The 19,715-nt window shown below is 38.7% G+C and overlaps 2 long non-coding RNA genes across 2 annotated transcripts; both read left to right on the top strand.

Annotated features, from left to right (window-relative positions):
* The first annotated feature begins 456 nt into the window (after nucleotides 1–456).
* On the top strand, nucleotides 457–1,498 carry LOC125906933 (uncharacterized). The gene is made up of 4 exons (XR_007452261.1): nucleotides 457–824; nucleotides 915–1,017; nucleotides 1,096–1,170; nucleotides 1,249–1,498. It is a non-coding gene; the product is annotated as an uncharacterized LOC125906933 (long non-coding RNA).
* A 2,020-nt stretch (nucleotides 1,499–3,518) lies between these two features.
* LOC125906934 (uncharacterized) lies at nucleotides 3,519–9,453 on the top strand. The gene is made up of 2 exons (XR_007452262.1): nucleotides 3,519–4,693; nucleotides 4,772–9,453. It is a non-coding gene; the product is annotated as an uncharacterized LOC125906934 (long non-coding RNA).
* Nucleotides 9,454–19,715: the final 10,262 nt, after the last annotated feature.

The raw sequence follows: 19,715 nt of genomic DNA, 5'->3' as shown, positions 1-19,715 counted from the left end.
ACGTCATTCGTGAGTATGAAGGATTCTAAATGTGTACTTTAGTGTGTACTTTATGTTTCAATAAAGTGTTTAATGTAATAAAAAATGGCCGTGTTTGTGTTTAGTTTTAGAATAAGTGCATGAAAGAAAGCGAAAAACAACAAGCTTTTGATGTGTTGGTAGCATGGCTCGAAAGAACACAAACACACCGTGCTGCAGAGCGCACCGTGCGTTGCGGGTGGGGTGGGGGAGGGCTCGCGTGAGCGGGTAACTCATCCAGTTCGGCAAAATGAGTGTATTTTTTGAGTGATTTGAGTGACGCTGTCGAAATACAGTGTCCCTTCGACCAATCCACGCAAACAATGAGACCCCAAATTTTGAGTGATTCAGGCCGAGGGGTATGAGGAAGCTTGAGGAAGCAACCCAAGTAGCAACCGAAGCTTTTTTCTCCCAGTTTCAACCCCCTCATGTCCACAAACTGCCTTCGCTTACTATTCCTATCTCGTTTCTACATTCCACAACGTTTGTTGCGTTCTCGCTCATCAGGGTGTTAGTCAATTCTCTCTTGCCACACGAAGAGAATTCTCCTGCACACTTCGTGTGTTGGATTCTACCCATCCCTGTTGAACATACGTCATTTTCTTCCATTGCACTCATCAGGGTGTTTGCTCTTTTCCATCGAAGCCAAAGAGCGACTTCAGTGTGCTCTGAACCGTGGATGTGAGAGTGTGTGTTTGTGTGCTGCGTGAACTATTTTTCCTGCGTGAAACACTTTCCATACTGCGCCATCCGCAGTGTTCTTTCTGCTTCATCGGAGGACGAATTTTTATCATCTAATTGTTTGGGTAAGTGTCCTTTTCTAAGTGTCTAGTGCTATGTGACATTTATTCTAATTCTAATATTATTCTAATATGCAATGTTTTGCATATTACAAGTTTCAGATGTGTGCTGCTACCGCTAGCTGTTCCTCAAACTACTTAAAAAGTGTGACACTGTGTGGACAGGTGTTCAAGTTTCAATTGATCCTCAAGCACAAAGGTAAGTTTGTCACATCTTTAAATGAAGTGTAATCTTTTTAACAAAGTGTGTCTATTAATTGTGTACTTTCATCAACAGCCTTCATACAACACCTAAAAAGTGTGACACTGTGTGCACAGGTGTTCAAGTTTCAATTGATCCTCAAGCACAAAGGTAAGTTTGTCACATCTTTAAATGAAGTGTAATCTTTTTAATAAAGTGTGTCTATTAATTGTGTACTTTCATCAACAGCCTTCATACAACACCGCGGTTGAGGCGCGCCAAATCTGATGACATCTTTCCTGAACCAAGCAGGCTGAACACGCGCACCACTACGGGCTCCAGCGCGGTGTGAAGAGGGAAGAAGAAAAGACAGAATTGGAAACAGCCGCATCAGGCTTCCAACCACAGTGTGTGTGTGTATGTAAGTATGTGAGAACACATGTGTGAATCCTCTTGTGGGAACTGCAAAAAGAAGAGAATAAAGAGCGTGAAGCAGCTACCCAAATAGCATTGGAGCGTTACGTTTCGCGATTTTTGTATGGAGGCGTTACTGCTCGCTACCTGCTCATAACACTGCTCGATAGCAGTCCTTAGTGAGCAGGTAGCGTGTAACATTCTATGTAAGCTCAATGAAAGCTCAAAGCTCAAGCGTTACTTAGCGAGTGCACGAACCACAGTATAACGCTGTGGGTTCTGTATTCGGATGTAAACAAAAACACACACACTTTTTTAAAATGTCGATGCACATTGTCCAGTACAACGATAAAATGTATTTTATTTAACTATTATTCAATACTTACATGCCCCAATATATGGTTTTACACGTTTATATACGATTTCAACCATCACTTTGGATGGTATCAACTGATGCCGACGGCGTTGTTGTCTCTGCGTCAAGCACATGTATTGTTGCCGCTTCTAATGCTCGGGTCGTTTTTTCGTTAGCAGTAGCACAACGATTAAACGCAATAATTGTACCACTTGCAAAGCGATACAAATAAAGTAAAACACATAATACACCGTACAACACACTTCTTAACAACACTTGCACATAAAAACCACTTGTCGATGCGGTGATCCAATGTCCTGTTTGCAGTGGAAAAATAACAATGAAAGATTAGAATGCTTTCAAATATGACATTATTTTATAATACTTTCCTTTCCATGCTATTTTGTGGTGTATGGCAACGTTGGTTTGCTTGAAGATACACAACGACCGGTGTGTTGGTCCAGTTGAGAATGTGCCGATCACGATCACAGCCGGCTTTAGTGATTGTTGTAGAAACTGTAACAATGATCAATATCATTAAATCTGCATTATTTTTACAATTCATTGTGATTTCATGAAAAAGTAAAGTGAAAAAGTAAAGTAAAAGTGAAAAAGTAAAACATTTCATCTTACCGGCGTCGTATTTCGTCGGCATACACACACACACACAGCTGCTCGATCATACTCGGACGAATGTTGCCAAATTTCGGGATGAAATGATGTTTTTCCTGTGAAATAATGTGTTCAAACATTAAAAGATAGTTTATTTACTGAAATATGCACAGAACACTTACCTTTTCCCGAGTTTTCACATAAAATTTTACGATTATTCTGCACACAATCTTTACGGGCGGTTGTCCGTGTTTGTTTACGTTTCTGACTTGACAGATATGCGAGCTGCCATGTGGCGAAGTGAAATACATTCAAACCTCGCCAATTGCAAGTCTGCTTTTTCAATTGAATACAAAAAATCCGAGTTGTTCACATAAATATGAGAAAAAGTCAGTTTATCCAGTTTGTATAAAATAACAAACATGACAAAATACGCAGACATTAGTCGTGTTACAAAATTTCTTTCTAATAAACAAAATCTATCTTTTTTTTGTAGACATATGATATAAATGCAATTAGCGAGTTCTAATTGTATCATATATATTGCTATTTTCAAAGCGGTTTAAATTAAAACAAACATCCGTGTTTTTTTTAAATAATCAGAAAGATAATTATATACTTAATAATGATTAAAATGTATTTTATTACATTTATGTACAACGATAACCTAACTAGTAAGCATGTTCATGCACGTGTGTAATTATTTGATAATTTTTTTGTGATCCCTATATGAATGTTATTAAGTAAAACAGACAATTTACTCTGTTCCTTTTTCAATTCTTCAAGATAAGGTTTTTTTAATAAAAACATGTAAGTTTGTTTAAAAAAAACATATATAAATACATATATATAAACACATATACATATATAAATATAAATATAAATAAATATATAGATATATATATATATATATATATATATATATATATATATATATATATATATATATATATATATATATATATATATATATATATATATGCCTATATATATATATATATATATATATATATATATATATATATATATATATATATATATATATATATATATATAACTTATATATACATTTATTCATATAGTATATAATATTATAATATATATAATATACTATATATAAGTTTTTAATATTATTATTTTTATATCATTATACCGATGGCGGAAACCTTTAATTTTTTCATAAAATTTTAGTACAAGTTTCTGTTAATTTTGTTTTAAAATATGTGATCTGAATCGTTATGAAATATCCATCACTCATCTTTTCCAAATTCAGTTAGACCATCTCGCTTTGATTTGAATTCTAAGTCAGAATGTATGGGGTGCGCGGTACGGGTAAGAAGAACATAAACGCATCACAACACCAAAGTCTGGGTGAGACGGTGATGGTGTGAAACGCTTCTTGCTTCAAGCTCTTGTGGTAACAGTGTTAAAAGCAACAACAACAACAGAGAATAACGCATCGCGTAGAAACAAACACACCGTTCGTGGGTATGTCAGGGGGGGAAACAACGGGAAAAGCTCAATTCTCTCTCAGCGATGCCGCTTGGGTAGACTGCCGCAACCAAATCAAGAGAGTGAATTCTCATTTCAATCCGAAAAACTGGGAGAGAGTGATGACATGCGAGAGAGAATAACACTAGAAACACGAGAGAGGACACGAAACGCTTTCGGGTTTTTTTCGCCTTCGCGCACATTTTGCTTTATGCGCGCGAAAAAGTGAGCCTTCCCAAGTAGCAGAGCCGAAATTGTTGAGAGGTTTTTCTGTGTGCCAAAGCGAGAGGCCCTGTCTTCTCTCTCTAGATTTTGGACGGCAAACCGCCGCGCGTGCAGAGGTGTGTGCGTGTGACGAAAAATTATGGATGAAATACGGGGCAAGCGGGGTTTGAAGTCTTTCGTTCGTCACACACACATGCATTTACCAGCGGATAACGCTGGACCGAGTCTACCCATCTCTCTCGATCCACCATGATTTTTCTGCTATCGCGCTCATCCGGGTGTTAGGCATCCTCAGTCTGTCCAGAACTTTCCCTGTGGAAGGATGTACTGAAGTGAGGTGCGATTTATTGTGCGACGTACTTTGTTCATTTACGTTTTGTGCCGTGTTCCTTCTTCCTCAGTTATGGAATGATTTATCCTAGCAAATTGTTGAGGTAAGTTTCTTCCTGTGTGCTTGTGCAGGTACATTCAACTAACCCTTGGCGTCTAAAAAGTTACAGGTGTGTGCGCTATTTATCAACGACTACCTGATGGCGTCGTCAACAATCTTCAAAGGAGCGACGGAAAGAAAACATTTTCCAGTTTTAAAATATTAAAGTAAGTTTTGATCTAATCCTATGCGCTAAACTCTCCATAGTAATACATACTACATACATTAATTATTGCTTCATTGAGCCTCCGGTGAGGACGTCATTACTTAACAGAAGCCGGTTCAACACGCGCAGCTCCTGTTCATGACGTCATCACTAAACTCAAGCCAGCTGAACACGCGCAGCACGGATGGTACCCCGAGCGCGGTAGGAGGAAGGAAGAACGAGAGGAGGAAGAACGGTAAATTCGGAAGGGGGAAAGCGTTCTGCCGTCTACACAGCGGGAGTATGCCAAAACACATGTGGGAAGGGAGAGGGATATTATTCAATAAACAGCATGCGAATGTGTGCATAAAGCAAATGTGAACAGCCTCATCATTTCTATAAGCAATCCGAAAAAGGGGGTGGAGCAAACACATTGGTATGCGTGAGCGGCTGAAGAAACCAGAACGTTTAGATGTGTGCGTGACGGATGGTTCGGGCGCCTGTGGCGAAGCTCTCGACAAGCCTGCAAACGAGAGCTTTGTGGAGAGCTTTGTAGGGAGCTCAAATTACACAGGCCGCCGTCGGTTTTTGCGTCCTTGGGTTGATCAGCGCGATGGCTCCCATACAAAGGCCTTCGGCTTTGCTATCTGGGAAGGAGAAACGCGCTGCGATGAGAGTTCGCATTCTGTTTTACACGCGCGCTTCACTAACACCAATACAAATACCGTGCTTTGACGAGCCGTCTGTGAATGTGTGTGTCTTCTTTCAGCGAGCTCAACAACTTGGATCTGCTCGTCACATCGTGTTGTCTCGCTTACACTACAGCATCGAACCATCGCTCCGTATGTCCCCCCCTCCTACGCGTGCAAAACCACCAGTACAGCGCGACGCTTTGCCGGAGATGGTTGTGCGCGTTTCGTTCTAAGTCCCGCGCGCAGTGTTTGTGCGTTGACGCGCATTTCGTGCGCCGGTGTGTTTTGATGAAGTGTGAAGTGAACAGTGTGTACAGATGCACATGCAGTGCATGCATCGACAGGTAAGAATTTGCTGAACAGAGGCAACGCAGATTGTCGACAAGTTTCCCGCAGCCTGGCTCCCGGTACTTTACGGTATGACGCCATGCGTGAGTATGAAGGATTCCAAATGTGTTGTGAAAGTGTAATTTATGTTTCAATAAAGTGTTTAATGTAACCAAAAATGACCGTGTTTGTGTTTGCTTTTAGAATAAGTGCGCATTTGCGATCGTGTCTATTCATGAAAGAAAACGAGAAACGAAAGAAACAACTATCTTTACATGTGTTCGTAGCATGGCTCGAAAGAACACAAACACATTGACAACTGCAGAGCGCACCGTGCGTTACGGGTGGGGAGGGGGAGGGCTCGCGCGAGGGTGTAACTCATTCCTCCAAGAGTAACTGCTAACGGGGGACGGTACTCAAATCACTCAAAAAATACACTCATTTTGCCGGACGGGTGCCCGTCCGGCAAAATGAGTGTATTTTTTGAGTGATCCCGTTCGGCAAAATGAGTGATTTGAGTTTTTTTTGAGTGATTTGAGTGACGCTGTCGAAATACAGTCAACTATTAGGCCATATTTATCTTCGTCAGAAGGAAGTAGTATCTGCCTATATTATCAAAATTAGGCTTCCCTATGAAATACCTCGTAGAATCCGGTCCCTTGATGAAATTGCGCAATGGAAAGCTACTGAATACCGTATCTTCTTCCATTATTTAAGCGTAGTTATACTAGAAGATTTTTATCAATATGAAGGTTCATTTAACCATTTTTTGATGTTATTTTCTGCAATAACAATATTTTCTTCAAGGGCCCATCAACAATATTGGTCTCTGGCAAAAATAATGTTGGACGAATTCTTTAGACACTTTGGGAAATATTATGGACGGTCTAACATAACCAGCAATGTTCATAACCTTCAGCATGTTGCTCATGAAGTTGAAAAGCTTGGGCCTCTGGATTTATATTCCGCATACGATTATGAAAATAATTTAAGATTTATTAAGCAAGACGTAAAATCAGGCACTAATATAGTTGAACAAGTAGCTGGTCGTCTAACCGAACGCAGTCAAGTAGTAAAAGCCAAAAACATCGCGAAACTTATATACCCGAGACTTAGACCAAACGGCCATTTCTTTATTACCGAGGATTTTTCCCTTCACACACAGTTCCAGAAGCAATGGTTTTTAACTGAAGAAAGTAATATTATTAAATTTGTAAAAGCAAAGAAAGATGCTTGTGATTCCTTTATAATTGTTGGCGATTTAATCGAATCATGTGAGGAACTTTTTAATGTAGTGTCTGATGAGGACAATGTGATAACAGATATACATTTATCATCGACTGAAATTTGTATCTACAAAGTTAAGCTTAATGTTCCTACAATAAGGGTAGAGGTCCCCTGTACATCTGTGCTATGTAAGCTTGTTCCAATTTTTAAACCATCGCGGTCTTTATTGCAAATGCCTGTAAGGACAACACCCCAGCCAAATTCAATAGTTTTATTTCCTTTGTTACACACGTTTAGGAACGCATAATATGTAAAATAGTTTATTAAAAATTATTCAACAAAAAAAAGCCATTTATTTATTTACTTATCGTGATTTTAACTTTAATAAATGACATGATTTTTATTAATTTAAAATTTCAGTTAAATAAATAACTTTGGTTTTTGCGGCACCGCATCGAACTCAAAATAGAAAAGAGCTTATGGGTACCAACTGTAAAAGTAAACGAACGAACATGTTTTAATAGTTCACGTATATTCAACTAAACATTATTTATAGAGCCTAGGTCTATTCCATCTCTTATAAAACTAATATGTTCCTAACAAAGTAATAGTCAACAATACTAAAATAACTAAACTAGTTCGTTTGTTTTTTGTTTCGCTTGTGCGCTTTATGCACTACGCTTTTAGTTATTCCTCTTGTTAAGCTTGCACTTTTTGCATTACTAATTTTGTTTTTTAAGAATTGCTCGACATCTTTTTCTGTTGTCTGGGCACCTCCTACCCGTTTGAAGACATTCAGAATGTTTCGGTATGCCACTAACGCTACCTTTTCCGAGCCATTTCGCGAAACACCTCTCCAATTGCACTGAACCACAAACTGACGACAAAACACATTGTAAAATGTGTGGTTGTACGCGTTTCGTTCTAAGTCCCGCGCGCAGTGTTTGTGCGTTGGTGCGCATTTCGTCAAAGTCTCGTGCGCTGGTGTGTTTTGGTGAAGTGTGAAGTAAAAAAATAGTGTGTACAGTACAGAGTTCGCATTCTATTTTACACGCGCGCTTCACTAACACCAATACAAATACCGTGCTTTGACGAGCCGTCTGTGAATGTGTGTGTCTTCTTTCAGCGAGCTCACCAACTTGGATCTGCTCGTCACATCGTGTTGTCTCGCTTACACTATAGCATCGAACCATCGCTCCGTATGTCCCCCCCTCCTACGCGTGCAAAACCACCAGTACAGCGCGACGCTTTGCCGGAGATGGTTGTGCGCGTTTCGTTCTAAGTCCCGCGCGCAGTGTTTGTGCGTTGATGCGCATTTCGTGCGCCGGTGTGTTTTGATGAAGTGTGAAGTGAACAGTGTGTACAGATGCACATGCAGTGCATGCATCGACAGGTAAGAATTTGCTGAACAGAGGCAACGCAGATTGTCGACAAGTTTCCCGCAGCCTGGCTCCCGGTACTTTACGGTATGACGCCATGCGTGAGTATGAAGGATTCCAAATGTGTTGTGAAAGTGTAATTTATGTTTCAATAAAGTGTTTAATGTAACCAAAAATGACCGTGTTTGTGTTTGCTTTTAGAATAAGTGCGCATTTGCGATCGTGTCTATTCATGAAAGAAAACGAGAAACGAAAGAAACAACTATCTTTACATGTGTTCGTAGCATGGCTCGAAAGAACACAAACACATTGAGAACTGCAGAGCGCACCGTGCGTTACGGGTGGGGTGGGGGAGGGCTCGCGTGAGTGGGTAACTCATTGTCTCCGTTGTCTCCTGTTGCGCGGCTGCTGGGGGACAATGCAATTGCGCAGCGATAGCCCTGGAAAACAGCAAGGACATACATACATTAAAGAACATAATTACTGACGTCATAATACAAAATGAGACGATAATCAAGTGGCAACAACAAAACCAACCAAATGTACCTCAGCAAGAAACACCCGAACAACAACAAGTAACGGAAGCCGACGAGGAAATTATCCCCTTGATAGCTACTAAGAAAGAGTTGGATGATCTGCAGCAGAATTTAGCTATGGAGGATTATTTTAATGATATGAAAGGCTAAAGCTGGAGGCTAAAATAAAGGCCACAATAACGAAGGCACGACTTCATGATGCCTTATATCTGGTTGATGCCTTATATCATGATGCCTTATATCATGGTATATAGGTTGTTTCTAATACAATGTAGTTGGAGTGGAAGAGGAGGCAAAATAGCTTTTCGGAAGTGCGATCAGCTGTTGCGGCTATTTGGTCGCATAGGTGATGTCGGTGAAAAAAACGTTGAGAAAGCATTCCTTGAGAAATTTATTCAAGGAAAACTTCAGAATGCAAAAAACAGTTCAACTATATCTGGTGTGATTAAAAGCGTGACTCGTGGTTCATTCACACGGAAGCCCAAAGGACGGCGTAACAAAAAAATTAAAAATATAGTTCGTTCAGACAAGTTTGTTTTTTATATCACCACACAGTGATTGGCTGTGACGTTATGAACTATGAATTAATATGAATAAACCAATGAATTACTTTATGCAACACATCTCGTATTAAGTGGTTTAGGAAAGATACTTGAAAGAAATGATAATTACTGACTCAGAGTTATGCGTTATATATATACCTTACTACCACATTTGTCTTCATACAAAGTGGCAAAGTTTGACGTTTCGAATGTTGATGTTTTTAATCTCCTTGATTCTGCGTGATAATGTTTACAAAACCTTGTTATAGTGAAGTGTATTAATGTGTTTATATGTATATATATATATATATATATATATATATATATATATATATATATATATATATATATATATATATATATATATATATATATATATATATTGTAGACAAACAGAATCCGAACTGTCATAAGTAGGCATTAAACGTCAAATGACACATATGTACATACCTTTGCATTTATACAAATGTCAAAAAAAGATGTGAACTGTCAACAAAAATAATAAAGAATTCAATTCACGCTTAACTGTAAATAGAAAAACACGTGAATCTGTGTCTGCTGTCCTTACGTCCTTATGTCCCTACGTTCAGCTCGCCTCCTACATCTCAGAAGTGGGATACGATAACTAGATAAAATTCCACGCAGTTTCTGTATTTGTGATTGTGTTTGAAAGCCTGCGGTTCGAAATGCCAACGAAAGAGGAAATGCTGTGCGCGCTCGAGTACGCCAAGGTAAATGTACCACCGACTGCTACAATTTCACAATTACGTGAATTGTACAATGCAAACGTTGGAAATATCGATGAACCAGGCGTGTTAAGCGATGTTCCCGCGGATATTGAAACCCCGAAAGCAGAAGGCAAATTAGCATTGCCAACCGAGCTGGTCAATGCTGAGAACAATGGCGCCGCCATTTTGCGAAGTGCTGTAAGGCATGCTGAGAACAATGCGGTATCGCATGATTCAACTTTAGTCGGAACCCTAGAAAACGTCACACATTTGGTTCCAAACCCAATAAACACCGCTCCAAGTGTACATGAAGAGATAGAACTTCTCAAGAAAAAACTCGAAATACTTGAACTAAAGCAGCGAATTAGTCTCCTCGATGCTCCGGTTGTTACACATACAACGCAGCGGTGATAAAAGAGAGCATGTTGTGCGATAGTTCAAGGAACTTAGGCGTGCATTTCTTCCCTATCGCATGGATGATACTATGAAGTTCCACAGTACACGCCAATTGCTTACCGGTACTGCTGCTTTGTTTGCTAAATCCCTAGACGTTACAACATATCATGTGTTGCGGTAGCAACGGGTAGGTTTGAGGCGATTTTTAAATTGCAACGGCTGAGTTGAGGAGATTTAAATTGCAACGCAATATTTCATTTGCAACGGCTAAGTTTGGATAGAAATTCGAAGCTATTGTAACTTATCGTATGAGAACGAGATCGCTGGCCTAAATAAACATACAATTGGAACGGCCCGTTTCTTGAGTTCATCGATAAGCATAAGCCACTCGACCAACGCGTAGGGTAATAAAAATATTTAGATCTGGTGCACCCCGTAGGAGGACAGAAATGCATGAAGAACGACCGGAGAAAAGAAAACATAAAGATTATAAACAAATTGTTGCATGCATTGCAAAAAAAGGGCCACGGTCAAGTGTTTGTAGGATCAATCTAGAAGGCGTAGACTTGAAGTATAAACAAATTGCTGCATGCATTGACAAAAAGGGCCACGGTACTTTCACACACTGGCACCAATACAATTAAACGACGTGTACGGACACGTTCAACACCATCAAAAATGTTAGCATATAAGAACCAATTTTGTCAAATAAACGAGCAGATCTAATTTAGAAACTGAACGGAAAACGTCTCGATTGTTTTGAACGTCTTGGCCTTTCCTAGGTTTTTTTCTTTAGGTCTCATCCGGGTCCCTCTGCCCCCATCCGAAAAGTTATTTGAATGAATTGTACCACTTTCGAAGCATAGGTTCCCACGAACCGCGAACACTAGCCGAAGGTTTAATGTACAATTTATTTTGGTAACTCCTTTCGGGCAGAAACCCATCTTTATATAAATTTGTTTTCGGTTGAATCTCAGGACATTGAAGGCCTTTCCTTCGCGTGGCCTGGCCCGAGTTCCGCCGACAACATTGGTGGCTCCAGAGAGGAAACGAATTCTCATTCGTCAGTACAGATTGAAGCTCCAGTCAGGAGACGAATTCCTTATCATCCAGAGATGAAACGAATTATTATTCGTTGACATTGGTTTAGCACCGGAGAGGATGCGAATTATTATTCGATCCAGTTTGTAAAGAGAGTAACTTTTTACAAGAACGATCCTGTCCACAGAGAAGGCGTTCAATTTCAAGGGTCATAGCAAAAGGAACAAGCGAACTCTACCTGTTGGGATAAATCCTTCAGTTATTAAAAAACTGACCTACGCGCTACCTTGAGCAACAGTAGTTGCATAATAATTTCGGTTGCTAAACCAGAGAAGGAAGATCAATCAACACCAAAATGGGTTTAAAGGGTAAGAAGTACTTCGTTAATAACGAAGCCGGACTCTGCAGACTGTGTACACAGGCAGATGATTCCGAATCAAAAATGGTCCAGTGTGAAGAGTGTGACCGATGGTTTCACTTGGCTTGTGCTAAGCTTAACACGAAACCAACCAACGGGGAAGAATACATTTGTATTAAATGTAAGGATAATTTTTCGCAAGAAATGCCGCTTCCCAAAGCCCACAATTCTGTGGTATCGGCTTTGATTGAAGCACTGAAGCAAAATCGCATGAACGATAATATGTTCTACAAACGTACAACATTAAGAGAACTTCCATACTTCGATGGAAGAGCAAAAGATTGGCCTAAATTCAAAAAGGCATTTGATGAAACCTCGGAGGAAGCTGGGTTCAGTAATTTAGAAAACTTGAATCGCCTTCAAACTTATCTTAAGGGAGACGCAGAAAGAAGCGTAAGATCACTTTTTCTGGATCCCATAAACGTAAATATGATTATCAAAAGATTGGAGGAAGTATACGGAAGACCTGAAATCGTTTATCAGGAGTTACTGAACGATGTTACAAAAATTCGGGTGGAAAATAACAAAATCCCCGAACTAAGCGAAGCGCTTGAAAATCTTGTAACAAACATGCAGGTTATGAAAAAGAAGGAATATTTGTACGATCATCGACTTATTGATGATTTGGTAGGCAAAATGCCATTTTACCTCCAAACTAATTGGATTGCATACAAAGGTAACATTCAGAAAGACGAGATTGTCACTCTTACGCATTTATCGGATTGGCTCATACCAATCGCAAGCACAATACGGCAACTACCGAAACAAAATAATCATTTGGATTATTCAGCAACTTTACATATACCAAGCAAAGGTAATAACACATTCTTTGATGATATGATATTTTGTCATAAAGGATCGCTCAATCCAGAGCCGATAAAAGATCGGCCAGAACACTCAAATGGTTTATCCAGGTTTATTAATGATAAATCATTAGCAGAAACTAGTTCATCAAGAACAAACGATCATTCGGAAATCTTAGGCTTTCTAGGAGCAATCACTTCCCAAAATAACATTTGTTCAAACGAAGCAAAGGAAGAAGAGAACACCACAATAAATAGGTTGCCTCACAAACGTAAACGATTGAAACCACCGAAAAGGAAGGTCAAAGAGAAGAGGAAAGATGAATCAGTTACAATGTCAACAGAAACAGCATTAGAGTGTGCGGACAGAAAAGAAAATCAAATGCAAACCCAAGGCGATAAGAACAAGGAAAATAATGAGAGAACGATTAAAGTAAATAGAGGTGTGCAAGAAATTGAAAATTTGCTAGAACCCATAAACATTTTTGGACACAAAAAGGCAATAGAGGTAAAGATTGAAATCTTAGATGAAGGTATATCATTTGATATCAGTAATGAAGTACAATCAGTATCAGAAACTTCGATTGGTAAAACATTTATTGATCATGATCATGAGAGTATTTTGATGAGAGTTTTTTGTATAGAACAAAATGAATTGACAAATTTCAATGTGCAGGAAATAACGAAAACAGAATTGGAAAAATATAATGAAATAAAAGAAGTATCAGAACTCGAAATAAATAACCAGGAGCTAGACAAAAATAACGATACAGCTCAACATTCAAGAAAAGATCTAAATACACTAGACATGACAATGATCACAAGTTTGAATACTTTGAACAAACAACTCTTGCGTGGGTTAAAAATCAAATTAGACTTTTATGAAAGAGACAATAACGATGCTGGTAGGACTTATCTGAAAATGAAATTATCAACACAAGAACCCATCAAAGCAAACACGAGATACGACTTAAAGAAATGGTCCCTTTATTGGGAGGAGTTTAAAATATTTTTGATGGAAATGCAATCAGTTGCAAAAGTAGTTAACATAAACGAGAGAATAAAAAAATATTTGCCTAAAGAAAGCCAAGAAAAAGAGCATACATTGAAAATACGAAAGCTAGGCATAGATGAAACTTCCGCAATAACTGAAGTGCAGAACAATCTTTGCAAACGGTTAATTAATTACTACGTGCACTTACTACTTTGGATTTCGAGCATCCTTGCAACATACGCCACTTTCACCAAAGCACACGGTGAAAACAAACTTCAACTTCCTTACGAGAGAGGAAAACTATTTGGTCATCTGGGGAAGATTCTGGAACCGCGCAGACATCATCCGAGGCGAATTGCGACAGACGTTGAATCAAAAGCAAGCATCATATATAAGCATCGGCTGATCGTCATCTAACCGTTGTATTGCATTGATTGAAGATTATTCAATTTAATTAAGGAAAACAATATATTGAATGGAAGTAAAATAGCCGGATCAAGTATCCATACATCGCTCAAACCAAGAGTTAGGTGTAATTCATAGTGATGAATTACAAGGGGGAGAATGTTGCGGTAGCAACGGGTAGGTTTGAGGCGATTTTTAAATTGCAACGGCTGAGTTGAGGAGATTTAAATTGCAACGCAATATTTCATTTGCAACGGCTAAGTTTGGATAGAAATTCGAAGCTATTGTAACTTATCGTATGAGAACGAGATCGCTGGCCTAAATAAACATACAATTGGAACGGCCCGTTTCTTGAGTTCATCGATAAGCATAAGCCACTCGACCAACGCGTAGGGTAATAAAAATATTTAGATCTGGTGCACCCCGTAGGAGGACAGAAATGCATGAAGAACGACCGGAGAAAAGAAAACATAAAGATTATAAACAAATTGTTGCATGCATTGCAAAAAAAGGGCCACGGTCAAGTGTTTGTAGGATCAATCTAGAAGGCGTAGACTTGAAGTATAAACAAATTGCTGCATGCATTGACAAAAAGGGCCACGGTACTTTCACACACTGGCACCAATACAATTAAACGACGTGTACGGACACGTTCAACACCATCAAAAATGTTAGCATATAAGAACCAATTTTGTCAAATAAACGAGCAGATCTAATTTAGAAACTGAACGGAAAACGTCTCGATTGTTTTGAACGTCTTGGCCTTTCCTAGGTTTTTTTCTTTAGGTCTCATCCGGGTCCCTCTGCCCCCATCCGAAAAGTTATTTGAATGAATTGTACCACTTTCGAAGCATAGGTTCCCACGAACCGCGAACACTAGCCGAAGGTTTAATGTACAATTTATTTTGGTAACTCCTTTCGGGCAGAAACCCATCTTTATATAAATTTGTTTTCGGTTGAATCTCAGGACATTGAAGGCCTTTCCTTCGCGTGGCCTGGCCCGAGTTCCGCCGACAACATCATGAGTTGAAAGACCATCTGATATAAAATTTCGGCACAACCACATCTTTAGAGAGTGTGTACAAGCAACTGAGAGGACGACGACTTGCACGAAACGAACCCGTCATAAGGTATATTTTGGACATGCAAGCTATGGCATGCGATGTACCCATCCCAGAAATGGATTTAATTAATATTATCATCGATGGAATCGGTGATCCCATCAACGAGGCATGGATTAGATTTTCTGCAAAATCTATGGGCGATTTAAAACAACTGCTGAAAAGATATGAGGAGATTCGTCCACGTAATGCTGCCACACCATCATCATCAGGGTCCATCTGCCAGCCGTTAGGATCATCAAGCAACCAACAAAGTGAAGTAAGATGCTACAACTGTTCGAAATTCGGGCATTATAAAAGTTCCTGCCCAATGCCGCGTAGACCACCAGGATCGTGCTTCAAATGTCACCAAGCTGGACACGCTGCTCGTAATTGCCCGAACAACATAATTATTCCATCGGCAGCAGCTCATCACTCAGTTCAGGATAACGTACAGAAGGAAACATTTAATACGGATCTTGAAGAATTTCAACAGGTGAGTGTTGCCTTCAAAGATCAAAAAGGTCAGAGTAGTGTGATGACATGCATACGTTCTCTTCTCGATACAGGAAGCCCAGTGAGCTTTATAGATTCTGCTGTAGTGCCCAAAACTCTTTTGCAACCACCTTCAATTTCACTATATCAGGGACTCGGAAACCAGAGATTAGTCGTCTGTGGTGAGGTGTTATGCCAAGTCAAGTTTCAGAAGAATCAATTAGAACATCCATTTATTATCCTACCCAGTGAATGTATTGCTTGGCCGATGATCATAGGTCGTGATCTATTAAAAAAATTTAATATTTTTCTTTGTCAACGCAATTTAAACAATGAATTCAATAAAGAAAATCTCACTCCTAATAGCGATGTATGCATGTCTTCACCTGCTCACAGTATTTCGTTGGCTCAATATACACTAGAATCAAAACCGACTAAGCTAGAAAGACTATGTCCTGAAGAGTATCATGACAGTCAAAGTGAGGCATTTGCAGAAATTTGTGCTATTGATTTACCTGACGTGAATGACGTGGAAGAATTAAAAATAGGCAAACATATTAGTAGCGATGAAAATACTGCTCTATTAAGTTCCATTCATCAAAATTACATTAGTTACCCGCCTGATAAAATCATTTCACCCGATCATAACGGCTATAACGGCTATAAAAAATTATCCTATGCCAACAAATACCAAACAAGTACGAAGGTGCTTGGGACTTTTCTCCTATTTTCGCAAATTTGTCCCTTCCTTTTCCAACATAGCAAAACCCTTGACCAATTTATTGCAAAATGATAAGCGTTTTGAGTTTGATTCATCATGTGAAGAAGCATTCTGTTCGCTACGTGACAAACTTATACAGTCTCCTGTCTTGGCAATTTTTGATCCGAAGCGTGAAACGGAACTACACTGCGATGCCAGTTCTTCTGGTTTTGGAGCAGTTCTATGAAAATCAGTCTTATTCATGATATGCCTCTATATACAAAACCTCGCCGATTGTCTTACGGAGAACGGAATCAAGTACGAGAAATAGTAAATGATCTTTTAGAAAAAAAAATTATTCGTCCCAGTAATTCGCCATATGCCTCGGCACTTGTTTTAGTTAGAAAGAAGAACGGAGAATTCCGTATGTGTATTGATTACAGACCTCTTAATAAAATTACGATCCGAGATAATTTCCCCCTGCCGTTGATCGAGACATGTCTAGAGCATTTGAGTAATAAACGAGTTTTTTCTCTGCTGGATCTAAAAAGCGGCTTTCACCAAGTAAAAATGCACGAGGATTCCACCAAGTATACTTCCTTTGTGACTCCTGATGGTCAGTATGAGTATCTAAAAATGCCTTTCGGATTGAAAAATGCTCCTTCTGAGTTTCAACGTTTCATCAACACGATACTCCGGGAATTTATCGAAGCAGATAAACTAGTTGTATATCTAGACGATATTATAATTGCTTCAACGGATTTTAAGTCCCATTTGAACACACTTAGTGCCGTCCTTAGAAAAATACGACATAACGGATTGGAGCTTCGACTAGACAAATGTCAGTTTGCTCAACAAGAACTGGATTACTTGGGGTATAGAGCAAATTCATGTGGAATACGCCCTAGCGATAGGCATATAACGGCTATAAAAAATTATCCTATACCAACAAATACCAAACAAGTACGAAGGTGCTTGGGACTTTTCTCCTATTTTCGCAAATTTGTCCCTTCCTTTTCCAACATAGCAAAACCCTTGACCAATTTATTGCAAAATGATAAGCGTTTTGAGTTTGATTCATCATGTGAAGAAGCATTCTGCTCGCTACGTGACAAACTTATACAGTCTCCTGTCTTGGCAATTTTTGATCCGAAGCGTGAAACGGAACTACACTGCGATGCCAGTTCTTCTGGTTTTGGAGCAGTTCTATTACAAAAACAAGATGATGGAAAATTCCATCCTCTAGCTTTTTTTTCTAAAAACACAACAAAAGATGAAGCTAAGCTTCACAGTTATGAATTGGAAACGCTTTCTATTATATACGCATTAAAACGATTTCACGTTTATGTCCACGGAATTCCGATAAAAATCATCACAGACTGTAATTCACTTGTAGAAACCCTTAAAAATCGTAATTCCTCTGCAAAAATTGCTCGATGGTCGCTTTTTCTCGAAAATTATGAATACTCCATCCAACATCGTTCTGGTGCTTCAATGTGTCATGTCGATGCCCTGAGCAGACTGCAAGCTAGTTGTGCTGTTCATGACATTGATTTAGATTTTCAATTGCAATTAGCTCAAGCGAGAGATCGTGCTATTGAACAGATGAAGTCCAAGTTGGAGCTAGGAGCTGTTGATGGTTATACGTTGCAAGATGGATTAGTGTATCGAGAATCTCCAACCAAGGGACTTCAACTGTATGTGCCTCATGAGATGATAGATAACATCATTCGACATACCCATGAAAAGATCGGCCACTTAGCAGTAGATAAGACATGTGACAAAATAAGCAATCATTACTGGTTTCCTTGTATGAAGCCTCGAGTGGAACATTTTATAAGAAATTGCTTGAAATGTATTGTATATTCCGCCCCTCCCCGCATCAATAATAGAAATCTGCATAGCATCCCCAAGGAAGGAACACCATTTGATACACTTCATATTGACCATTTGGGTCCCTTGCCATCAGTGAGGTCGCAGAGAAAGTATATTTTGGTGGTCATCGACGCTTTTACAAAATTTACTAAAATTTATGCTACTCGCTCTACAAATGCTCAAGAAGTCTGTAACATTCTCAATCAATATATGTCTTATTACAGTCGTCCGAAGCGAATTATTACCGATCGAGCAACATGCTTTACTTCCAATCTTTTTGAAAATTTTCTTGAAAATAATGGCATTAAACACGTCTTAAATGCAACATGTTCACCTGAAGCGAATGGACAGGTCGAACGAGTTAACCGCATTCTTCGCCCAATTCTTAGTAAACTCTCAAATAGTCCTGATCATTGTGATTGGAGTTCACATTTACGCGCAGCCGAATATGCATTGAATAATACCAAGCACGCATCTACAAATTTTGCCCCTTCTATTCTCCTCTTTGGCGTCGAACAAAGAGGTCATGATGTTGATGAATTGACCGAGTTTCTTGATGAGAAAAAATATACCGATATAGCTCGAGACCTAGCTGAAAATCGTAATAAAGCATCAGAAAATATAAAAAGATCTCAGGAAATTAATGAAACCTACTTCCGTAAAAACCACAAACCCGCTCCCGAATTCGAAATAGGTGATTTTGTTGTAATAAGAAACGTTGACACCACCGTGAACCAAAACAAAAAGTTGATTCCAAAATTTAAAGAGCCATACATTGTACATAAGATTTTACCCAACGATCGCTATGTTATTAAGGATATAGAAGGTTGTCAGATAACCCAAATTCCATACGATGGAGTTTTAGAAGCTAATAAATTAAGAAAATGGATAGGAGACCAACGAAACTTAACGGCAACATTCACTTAAAATTAGATTTAATTGAGGGCAATTAAATACTCAGGATAGCCGAGTTGTAGACAAACAGAATCCGAATTGTCATAAGTAGGCATTAAACGTCAAATGACACATATGTACATACCTTTGCATTTATACAAATGTCAAAAAAAGATGTGAACTGTCAACAAAAATAATAAAGAATTCAATTCACGCTGAACTGTTAATAGAAAAACACGTGAATCTGTGTCTGCTGTCCTTACGTCCTTATGTCCCTACGTTCAGCTCGCCTCCTACAATATATATACATATATATATATATATATATATATATATATATATATATATATATATATATATATATATATATATATATATATATATATATATATATATATATATATATATATATATATATATATATATATATATATATAACATAAATTGCGCGGGTTTTTATAAGACAGAAAAGAGGTAGGATTTTATATTTTC

This window comes from Anopheles coluzzii, chromosome 2 (genome assembly GCF_943734685.1).
Source record: "Anopheles coluzzii chromosome 2, AcolN3, whole genome shotgun sequence".
NCBI lineage: Eukaryota > Metazoa > Arthropoda > Insecta > Diptera > Culicidae > Anopheles > Anopheles coluzzii.
Note: the sequence above shows the minus strand (reverse complement) of the source record. Positions and strands in the feature narration are given on the sequence as shown.